This window comes from Vanessa cardui, chromosome 26, assembly GCF_905220365.1.
Source record: "Vanessa cardui chromosome 26, ilVanCard2.1, whole genome shotgun sequence".
In the NCBI taxonomy this organism is placed as follows: domain Eukaryota; kingdom Metazoa; phylum Arthropoda; class Insecta; order Lepidoptera; family Nymphalidae; genus Vanessa; species Vanessa cardui.
In genome coordinates, this window is record NC_061148.1 from 8,761,249 (window position 1) to 8,773,328 (window position 12,080).

The 12,080-nt window shown below is 31.3% G+C and overlaps 1 non-coding gene across 1 annotated transcript; it reads left to right on the forward strand.

Moving 5' to 3' along the window:
• Positions 1–6,749: 6,749 nt before the first annotated feature.
• Positions 6,750–6,822, forward strand: Trnak-uuu. The gene has a single exon. It is a non-coding gene; the product is annotated as a tRNA-Lys (tRNA).
• Positions 6,823–12,080: the final 5,258 nt, after the last annotated feature.

Here is a 12,080-nt window from a genome sequence, read left to right on the forward strand (position 1 = left end):
ATAATTGATATTTCATCAATCTGCTAAAGATTGGTGACTCATGTTTAATATTACCAATGAGTTAATGTCCCACTAATAGGAAAAATACAGTGTATTGATATCACTCTTCATCACTTTTATACGACTTTAATTACACGAAACATGATACACAAGTTGTTGTGTATTTATTTTTGGCAGTAGAATAAATGACGAGTGTGTCGTATTCACCAGAGACTGAACTTTATTAAAAAACGAATAATTCTTGCTACATTTTAAAACGATTGTGATTTTTATATTAGTTATTTATAATATTAATCATTATATAAATGAAAAATCTTTATTTTAACTCATATCATATTATGGATGATTTTAAGTAACTCGTGCTTATCGGGCTTAGAATTACATAATAGATTCCGTACTACCGTCTGTTTTGGGTTAGTGTATAAGTTTTGAAATTAATTGACCAGCTCATAAGAATAAAAAGGTGACATATAAACTATACTATAAGTGTTTTATTTACTTTTTATAAATTTGAATATTCTTATAAGCTTCAGAATAACTAACTCTGATGACTTAAAAACTCTAAAATTATTCAACAACTATAAAAAAAATGCCCCAACTTGTTTAAAAAGTTTATTACATATGTTATGATTGACCTTTATCATTAAAACGTTATATCAGTGGAGCATACACCACGTCGTGTGCACTACAATCACCTAAAGATGCGTCGTGATCCAGTTAAATGCGTGTAATTCGAGCTTCATCTATTTCAATGCAACTATTACTTATATGTGTAATTTGTAACTTATTTAAAGCGCATTATTGCATATATTTAAGCAATATATGTATATGCTAATGAATTTTGCAGTCATATAGGTACCTATAAGGACTGGTAAATGGACTATCTGATGGTACGTGGTCACTGTTTGTAAGCATTAATCCTGAAAAAAAAAATATATGCCATCAATCTTTGGTTCTGAGATATTGTAGTTATACTGGCTTATTTAATGATACTATGTGGTTAAATATATGTTGAGTGGTACCTATACGGGCTTACAAAAAGCTATCACTAAGTAAAAGAACTAAATTTTAAGCAATAAGCCAGTAAACGTCCATTGGGCAAAGTATCCTATCTTGAGGAAAAAATGGTGTTGGAATATAGAGAACCAACTTACTAAAGGATAACCCAATAAATATATTGGCTTAATCTTATCATATTTTTTCGTGTATTTGGGTACAAGTACACAGGGATTTTATGTAACTTTTTAATTTATATATTTTTTATTTTACCATAAAGTAAATTCAATTTAGCACACTAATCCGACCATATATGTAAAAAAGTAAAAGTAAAGTAACTGCTTGTAAATTTCCCACAGTTTTGATAAGGCCTCCTATTCCATTGAGGTGAGGTTTTGAGGGAGGGTGGTGGAATGCACATGGGGCAGAATTTCGATGAAATTAGACACATGCAGGTTTCCTCACAATGTTTTCCTTCACTGCCGAGCACGAGATGAATTATAATAGTAAAATTATACACATTGTATATTCAGTGGTGCTTGCCTGGGTTTGAACCCGCAATCATCGGTTAAGATGCACGCGTTCTATATGTGATAGTATTGAAATGTTGACTATGTATATTCAATTATTTATATTCAATATATGTACCTATATAATAAACTTAACAAAATAAAGATCCGCTGAGTTTCATTTTAGGTCAGGGCATTCTTTTCCGAATCGGCGGTAGTGTTTAATATGACTATCAATAAATAAATGGTAAAATCAATAAATAACGCTTGTATATTGAATATTGAAAAATGTTGAGTTTGATTTATATTAAAATACTGTATTGTAAAGTTTACTTGATTGAAATACATTTGATTACCACTACCATTTTTACATCTTTTTAGTATTTTTTTTGTTTATCGTGTCGAGTTTACCGTTCCATCGGATTATGAGACTTCACTATATGAGTAAATATATGCTATCGTTATACCTACATTTTGAAAGAAATTGAACTGAGAAAGCCAGATATGTATGTCGTCGAGAGAACCAAGAAAAGCTTAACGTTAAATAATCGACCAAAACAGCCTTGTGCAATTTCCGCCATTTTGACAAAAAGACTGAAATTTATATATACAAGATTTTTTTTTTATGATTGTTTGAGTATAATATAATATAATACTATATTTTTTCTTAAAAAATTCGAGCATGTGGTCTTGTCCATATTCTGACATAACAGAAATAATTAAGTTGGTACAGTTAAATTTGTAGTAGAAACACTTGGACCTTGTAGTAGTACTGCAAAAACATTCATTAAAAGTATACACCTTATTGTCTCCAAGGGTGACGGATGGGTTGGTTATGTTTGTTCATAGGATATATACGATTCTACCCGAAAATATTGCTAGCATTCTTGCTACCATGATTGTGAATGATGATGATTTTGCATATCTATATATTTAATGCGATTCAACCCGAAAGTATTGCTAGCTTTTTGCCACCATGATTGTGAACGATGATGATTTTGCGTTTCTATATATTTAAGGTTTAATGCTAAAAATACTTATGTAAATAAACATTTATCAAATGAAAATGTTTCAATATTGACAGAGTAGATACTTGTCTCTTGAAATATCTTAATATCTTTGATTTTTGACGGTAGGTTAGAAGACTATCTATGATTAGATATACTGTTATATCTACATATACTAAGATAAGAGATAAATTGACACATTATTAAATGTTGTTCCTCTGTTGAAGTTCCTCTTCTATATGCATTTATAATACATAATGTAAACATACCTCTCGAATCACTCTATCTAATAAAAAAACAGCATCAAAATCCGTTGTGTAATTTTAAAGATCTAATCATATACAGAAACAGACAGACAGCGGTAAGCTTTTGTTTTATACTATGTAGTTATGTTTGTAATTTGTAACAAGACTTCATCAACGAGCTTGTAACAAGTTATACTTAAAATATTACGTAACAAACCTACTTAACAATTTTAAAAAGCTGTTATTAATACATCTTCAACAATACCATATAATTACGTTTAAATCCAATTACTGAAGGTGAAAAAAAACCTATTAGTGATGCGCTTCGCTGCCGATAAAGATCGATAGTTTAATGATAGCAAGTAACAACAGGTTACTGCTACAGCTTTGAACAAAACCGGCTATCCCTATTATTTATTTTAATGCACTGTTATCTTAATATAAAATATGTTTTCTTTTATATATATATATTTTTTTACTTACTGTGACTTATTTAAAATTTTGTGTTTACATAATTAAATTTGAGACGACTTATATATTATAATATTCATTTATATTTATATGTGTAATTGTTCATTTATTTTATTAGTATATATATTTATGTATATATGTATGTATGTTTATTTATTTATATATATATATATATATTTAAGTTATTAGTTTTTTTTTTCATTATTTAATTCTAAATCTGGGTTTGTATATTAATGTGTCTAAATTTGTGCGAAATCTACTTGTTGTCTAATATCTTAATTACATTATAAGTGTATTTAGCTAACATGACTCATTGTCAAATGTTGAAAAAAGAGTAACTACTAAGTTTCTTGCCGGTTCTTGTCGGTAGAATCTACACTCCGAACTCGTGGTAGCCTTACTTAATGTTAAATGGCGATACAAAAATCTTTCCTTTTGTCCAAGTAGGTTTATTCCTAATATCCTACTTGAATAAAGTATATTCTGATTTTGTGTATGTTTGAAAGTTTCTCAATATACCTAGTAGAACAGACAGGTTAATTTTCGAACCTTTTATTTATTCAACTCTGTAAAATGGCAAATCAAAAATGCCTTTACGATGATAAATCATAGCGAAGAGAAAACATGTCATTTACATCTTGGTAGGAATTTGTACAAACCGTCTTGGTAATTACAAGCCACTCAACGTATTTACGGCCAAGCAGCAATACTTAGTATTTTTGTGTTACCGATTTTAGGTTGAGTTAACCAATGTTACTACAAGTACAAGAGAAATAATATATTAGTTCAAAGTATGTGGTAGCTTTGTACATACTGGTATCTAAAATAAATAAAAATATTTTTGTTTTAAATATGAGAACACTAAAAAGTAAAAAAATAATAATTACGTATTCAAAGTATTGATTATTAGACTATGTAAAATTAAATGAAAAATATTACACTACTTAAAAGTCGATTTACGATTATATAATATAGTTACAATTAATGTTATATTTGGAGTCGATTTCCGCCAAGAAAACTCTTTAATATATCTAACAAATCAGCTTATATACTACAATACATTGTGTCAATCAAGGGACTCGTATCGCTTCTTTCTCTTGATCGGTGAGCTGCCCGTGGGGTGATTTAAGAGGAAGGCTTATGTATAATATATATTGTAGTAAAAGTTAAAGTAGTTAAGTATTCAAGATCCTTAGACGGAAAAAAAACAAGAAATATTCTTTTACGTTTATTTCACATAGGTTCCAATCAAATCAAATCACATTGCTGGTCATATGTTTGAAATCGAATAGTATGAATCGTATTGAAATCGTAATGAGATAGCATCACTAGTGTTTCGTAAGCGCACGAGTCCGTTATTATGACAAGGGGATCACGATCATCCGAATATCGATTAGATTGATTCGGAGCAAGGTCTCGACTGCAATTTCGGTAAACATCGGCTATCGATAGCGCGTAATGAGATGGTGAAGTGAGGATTTATGCACAGTCAGCGGAATTAGCAAACATTATTTCAATTGGATTGGCTGTCATAAGTTGATATGAATGTATTCGATACATTATTATTGTTTTAAATTATCCAATTAATTTCAAAATGTAAATTTATATTTAAAGCTTTGTATGATTCAATTGCGTAATGGATTACGGACCGGTTAGTGTCAAAAGTAGCAGGTTCGATCTTCATCACTTTGGAATATTGTTGGTTATTGCCCAAGTTTAAAGCTGCACAGTAATCTGATTATAAAGGACTTTTACAGCGTTTAATGTAACTTATTTCATAGATAGAGATTATATTGTTATATAATATCTAATACAGTATTGTTGTGTACCCGTAAGAAGGGTAAGTGAGCCAGTGTAACTACCAGGTACCTTACACAAGGGAAATAACATCTTAGTTTTAAGGTGGCGCATTTACAATGTACGGAATGGTTAATATTTGCTACTTAGCACTAGGTGATATATTTGCTTGTTAGTCTAGTTGCATTAAAAAACTAACTATTACCTCATACAAAATAATATGCCGTATTGGTGTTAAGACAGTTTTTATCTATTCAAAATCAAAGTCAAAAATCTTTGTTCAAAATAGATGTGATTACAATATCTTATTAATTGTCAAAAAATCTGTCACCGTTTCGGAATTTAAGACCTCAGACCTGAGAAGAACCGGCGAAAGAAACTCAACGGCTTAATTTTTTTTTTGGTGTCTATTTACATATACAATACATATTTTTAATAATAATACAAATATATTTTTGTTATTTGAAAATATTATATTTATATTTTCGTAGGATGAGCTAAAATATCTGCGGAATTTTATTCGTAATAACACTTGTAGGATTTATTGACTTTGCGGAGTCGACGAAACATATTACAAAAGTACGCAAACACAGCTACCTGTATTACCTAACTCTCCAAGGAAATACGAGCCTTATGTCTAGAAGCAGTGAGATTATAAGGCTATAAATATTTTTTTATTTCTATTCGTTTAATAACATCCACGGATTCACAGTTACACGTGCTATTTTTAATTTATATTTTTATTTGTTTTTAGCGATTCCATCTTATTGACTTCACATGAACAGATCTTCGCTGGGTTTTTATCACGCCGTTCTTCTCAAATGACGTTGCCCATTGGTTGAATATATATTTAATTTTAATTTACGATATCTACACTGGATCATAGAGAGCACAGCTTCGGTAAATGCGTTGTGGTTGGACCGCGTTTGTGGGTAGGTAAACATTTTTGGACTGGACTCTAGATACCCATCGCTGAAACACTCATCGCCCAACTGATGAATATGCAGATTGCGCCGTCACCATCGTCCTTGTAGTCAGTGCCGGATTAAACCTATCGGGGGCCCTCGGCCATTCAAAATTTAGGGCCCTCGTTTTTTTAAGAATCGTAAAAATAATCATTTTGATACATTTGTATAATCAATTACGATTAGTTGTCTTTAAAAAATGTTGTTTACAAAATTCTTAAAAACAAAAAAAAACATGACAAATTTACTTGGGGGCCCTTACTCGGCAGGGGCCCCAACCCATGGACTATAGGGTAATCCAGCGCTACTTGTAGTAGACACAGCTGGTATGTCTTGTAATCTCTACTAGTTATAAATGACTAACTAGTATAGTTTGTCATCAGAATAGATGTTTACTTTCCGCAGTTAGAGGGTACAGTCGGGGTAAGAAAAGGTTCGTCACCTTAAGATCTACTTTCCTGTGCGATAATCTGCTTTTACCGGTCGACAAGGACATATTGCGTCGCAATAAGATTTGATATGGGAATGAATTTGAAAACTGACGAAGGTTTTCTTACTCTGACTGTACTACGCGTGTACGCATGACAGCTGTATATGATTATTCTTTTCCAACTATAAAGTTCTAAATAATATATCTATTTAATATTTATTGTTCACTCAAGTTAAATAAATTGTTATTTCATAACAATGAAACAAGAATTTGACGCAAAACTGTGTTGTTGTAACATGCAATTTGTAATTTCATTAGAGTCTCCACGAGCCCGGATAGCTCAGTCGGTAGAGCATTGGACTTTTAATCCAAGGGTCCAGGGTTCAAGTCCCTGTTCGGGCGGCTATATATTTTATGTTATAAAGTAAACATATGCATATTTAATAAATTGTAGCAATCACAGAAAATATAAGGTTTTTAAACTCCATTTTATGTTTTTTAAGGGTTTTATTTGATTTGCAATTATTTTTAGTTTAGTTAGGTCTCGCAAGATGACGCAATACGTGTCGCTTTGGTTTCAATCATGTATTTTTATGGTTGCCATGATCTGATACCAGGACTGAGTACACCAAGATTGACTCCAGACAAAGGTTTATCACTGAACTGCCTAGACACATAACAGCTTAAGTTCTACCAGAATGTAACGAATTTTAAGCATACATTTTGCGAGTTGTAACAGTTATTTAGTATCTGTCTCCTTCTTTCAAACGTCAAATGAATGTTGCCTGAAAGATTCTTTAACTAACCACAATTTGAAATAAATATTTATTTTTGGACAAAATTTAAATATAAATGATCGTGTCAGACGAACCAGAGTAGTAATCTATATGAATAAATCCGAAAGTCTTTGTAACTTTTACACTCTTGCGACTAAACCAAACATATGATGTGATTTGGTATGAAGTTTGAGCCTTAAAGGACGTAGGTGATGTGTCTTTATCTGAAACATACGACCTCCTTAGTCACCAGCCATGTGCGGAAACTACTTTAAATTTTTTTTTTAAGAATGATTAACATTCGATATTTAATTAACTATTGAGTTTGTATGTGTGCGTTTGTGTGCGTGTTTATTAATGATATATGTACGTAAGTCGTGCGTGTATGTCGTTAGCTTCATTATCATAGTGATATTTGCTCTAAATGTATGACGTCACCAGAAATAAAGATAATTATATTATGATACAATATTATATAATAGTGAATATATAAAACAGATAATCTTCGGATGTGAAGGACCGAGGAAGAAAAGTTTGGATTTTGGTCATTCTATTTTTAAATGTATTTTTTTATATTTTCAAATTTAGAATAATTTTGAATTGGCATAATTATTAATATGCATAGTTGAAAGACTACTGATAGAATTTATGTTCAAATGTCATTTTTTCACACTAAAGTTATTCTAAATTAATGTATAGATAAATGGAAAAAAGATTTTCGTAATAAATATTTGTAGAGAATTATTATCCATACAATTACCCAGACCAAAAATACAAACAATACCTTCAATGTATAAATTACCTGTCATGTTTGTAAAGTTACAAAAAAAACATCATTTTGCAATGAAAACTTCTTCAAGCGGTGTATGGTTGTCAGTTCCCCTGCAAACCCCGCAGGCAGGTGACTTGATTTACATTAATTGGAGCTGCTTTGTTTAATTTATATTGGTTTTAAGTAACATAGTCCCTTCTTCATTTCTTTTTTTTTATTTATGTTGTTTTGCAGAATCTTTTATCAGATATATGAATTAAAATGTAAGTCCTTATTGCTCAAAGCTCCGTTATTAAATATTTGTATCAAATATTATAATAATACAATGAATACGTATTATAATGAACATTATTATTTTTGTTAACAAAGACTACTTTAGCCGTTATATGTAGTCAAAGTCAAAGTCAAAAACCTTTATTCAAAATAGAAGTGTTTACTTTCTTATTGATTGTCGAAAATCTACCACCGGTTCGGAATATAATACCTCAGACCTGAGAAGAACCGGCGAAAGAAACTCAGCGGGATCTATTTTGTTTTTTTTTTATAATGTCAATTTACAATATACAATAATAAACTTCTTATATTAAGTGATGAACTAAAATGAGATATTTCTTTTTTTTAATATTTCAATATTACATTTGCAAGTTAGTATAGATATTGATTTTAAGTTGTTTTAAAAAGTTCTGTATCTTCTCACAGTGAGCGGTGTCCTCTGGTTGGAGACCTGACTTGACAGCTTTTAAATTATTATTGAAACTAAAAAATAAAATCTGATAGGCGCCAAGAAGAGGCCCATAGCAAAGATAAATAAAAGTAAAGGAAATTTAAAAATTGTTTTAAATTAAATCAAATCAAATTAATTTTATTCAAGTAAACTTTACAATGAGGCGTTTTTGAATCATCAATAATGAAATATTACCACCGTTTCGGAAAGCAGTTTCTAACGAAAAGAAACGGCAAGAAACTCGCATAGTTGTTCTTTTCATATAAACAAATTTTATTCAGCAAAGAAGCATTACACTTATTGATTGTTAAGATAAAAAAAGCTACCACCGTTACGAAAAGAAACATCTCAAACCAGAGAAGAACCGGGGAAAGAATCTCAGGTTTTCTATATCTTTTTTTTCTAACAATTGTGTTCACAAATTCATATTCTTATTTGGAACAGCTTGGAGGCGATAGTTTCATTCACAAGACGTAAACGGCGTGCACACAATATTCTATACGATTTTCAACCGACTTCAAAAAGGAGGAGGTGATCAATTATTCGTCCGTATTTTTTTTAAGTTTTAATTGAATATTTTGTTCCTCATTAAAGAATGCCAGCTAGACGTGATTGTCCCGGTCACCTGATTCGGATAAACTTAACCGAAATGAAAAGCAAGTGAGCGCTATAACAGTAACAAAAAACAATATATACAGAATAATTTAAAAGTTAACGAACACGATATTGAGATTGAGTCATATATATAATAATTAATATAGTCTTTTAATAATATTATTAATCCTCTAACGTTCGTTCATTACTTTCTTTGCGTCAATTTTCTAAATTGTTTGAATAAAGACGAATATAATATTGGAACTGCTGTTTAAATATAATCAATTGCAAAATGTGTGACGTCACACCAGAAGGAGGGGTCGTTCTGTCTGATAATTGACATCACGTGCATACCTGTCCTTGTCGAAAGAGAAAGAAGAAAAAGAACGAAATTTGTGTGACGTAATTTATGGATCCTTTACTAGTGTTGGTGGCTTTATACCACTTACCAAATTGACCAAATTTGTTACTTAAACCGTGAAACTATCAGCTGAGAGAATTTTACTTTTTGTTCATCATAATGTGGGTTTGGTATCAACATACTAAACAAGCGCTGTCACATAACTTCGCCGTCCGCGTTGCCTAATCTCGAGTCGTGAGCTGTCTCACCACGCTCAAGTATCGATTAATTGTTTGCTAATGTGGTTCAAGCTGTAAACGAAAAGCGAGTTAAATTCCTTCAATGAATAAATGTATTAGAATTTATTTTACGCAAGAAATTTAAGCGGATATGGCCCAATGGTTAGAGCTCCGACATCTTAAACAATGATAGTGGATTCAAACCCAGGTAAGAACTACTGAACTTAATTCATCTCGTGCTCGGCGGTGATGGAAAACATCGTGAAGAAACCTGCATGTGTCTATATTAAACGAAATTTTGCCTCATGTGAATGCACCAACCCGCGGTGGAGAAGCGTGTTTGAATATGCTCCTAACTTTTGGCTCAAAAGGCAAGGAGGCCTAAGCCCAATGGTGGGAAATTTACAGGCTGTTACTACTACTACTAAGAAAATTCAATCTCGTACGACTTCGGGATGGGCATTTGATAGCTCCTCCTAGCAAACCGAAACCAATAGAATCAGCATAATAATTGTATGACCTCGTATTACATATGCGCTTAGTTCCAGGGTTCGTGTCCAATTTACAAGTTAAATAACAATTGCAGGTCAAACGTCAACTTGGTTAGAAATCAAATGCCTTACATATACATTAATAAAGATTTATTTATATGCCATAATGTTTTTTTTAAATTGAGAAATATTAAACAAATGAATTTAGTAGGTTATCGTTATTTTAAACGTTAGGTATGTTTTAAATATTAACGCTATCTGTACCTATCCCGATGAATAAGATTTCCATTTCCGATTCCGCAGTCATATACATCCTACAGTAAAATCCAAGCTTGTGATCCTTACAAATTTGTTACTGTTATGTTCTGTACTGTTCTGTTATGTTCTGTACTGTATATTCAAATCTGAAGTATAAATCGAGAGGGCATTACGTCAAAACACTTTTTTTCTGACAATGGCGTTAATTGTAAAATATTACAAAAAAACCCGCCAAGTCTTCTCTTTCTTCTCAGGTCTGAGGCTTTTATTTCTGAACCGGGGGTAGATCTTTGGCAATCTATTATTCAATAAAGAATTGAACTATTGAATAAAGATTTTAAATTTTCACTATAAGTTAGATCTTTCTTTCTATCTGAGTTTTTCAATTACGATTATCACGGCTTTATTAAAAATATATATAAGGTTTCAATTTGGATAAAATCATCAAAATTCCTGGATTTTTTATTATTTTGGTACCTACTTATTATATAAAATAAAAATTCATAGTACTAGGATTAATAAACTCATTTAAAAAACGACTATCTTGCACATCATTAACAGAATAAATGGATCCGGTTCTCACTTGGACCACAGACAGAATACAAATGTAGTACGCAATTTTCCTACCGCACGAATTCGCGAGACTGATCTATATGTCCAAATTCATCTGTAATGATGGCGTTGAACATCAGAGCGAGGATTCATAGATTTCATATTTCGACACAGAAATCATTTACTTGCGTTCCTAATTATGTAAATAAATTGATTTCAAATTTATTGCTTCATAATTGCATTGCTGGTAAAGTTTCATGGCCCATGGAGCTTAGGCCAGACTCAGTAATAATTTTGAAAGCGTGATAACGGAATCCGAAAAAAATTCCAAACTATTTTTCTCTTCCAGCCTCTGTTGCTCAATTGCTTACCAACCTGGCTAGGTCATCATCCTCTTGCCCTTATCCGAATTTTATTTGGGGTCGGCGCAGCATGTCTTCTCCTTCCATACTTCCCTGTCAGACGTCATCTCACAAGTAACATTCTTTCTAACCATATCTTCTTTCACACAATCCATCCATCGTTTCTTTGGTCGTCTTTTCTACCAACTTGGCTAAATATCAGCCGCTGATCAGATCTATCAATAAACAACAATAATAATTACTATTGGGTTCCCCTTTCAATAGTTAGTAAGTGTAACTATGGGCTCAGGTTTATATTTATTATTATTGGGTTGTTTGCAACAGATGAATTAGCCATAAGTCTGACCGATGCACAATTATTCAATTGTTTTTTGATTTAGTTTTATTTCAAACTCAAATTCCTTTATTCAATATAGAAGCACTTTACACTCATTTACGCTTTAATCCTAAGATTTCTGTACAAACAAATATTATTATACTTAATGAATAATAATTAACAATATCAATTATATTCATGCGCGTTCTAATATCACAATAAAGTGATTGTATTAG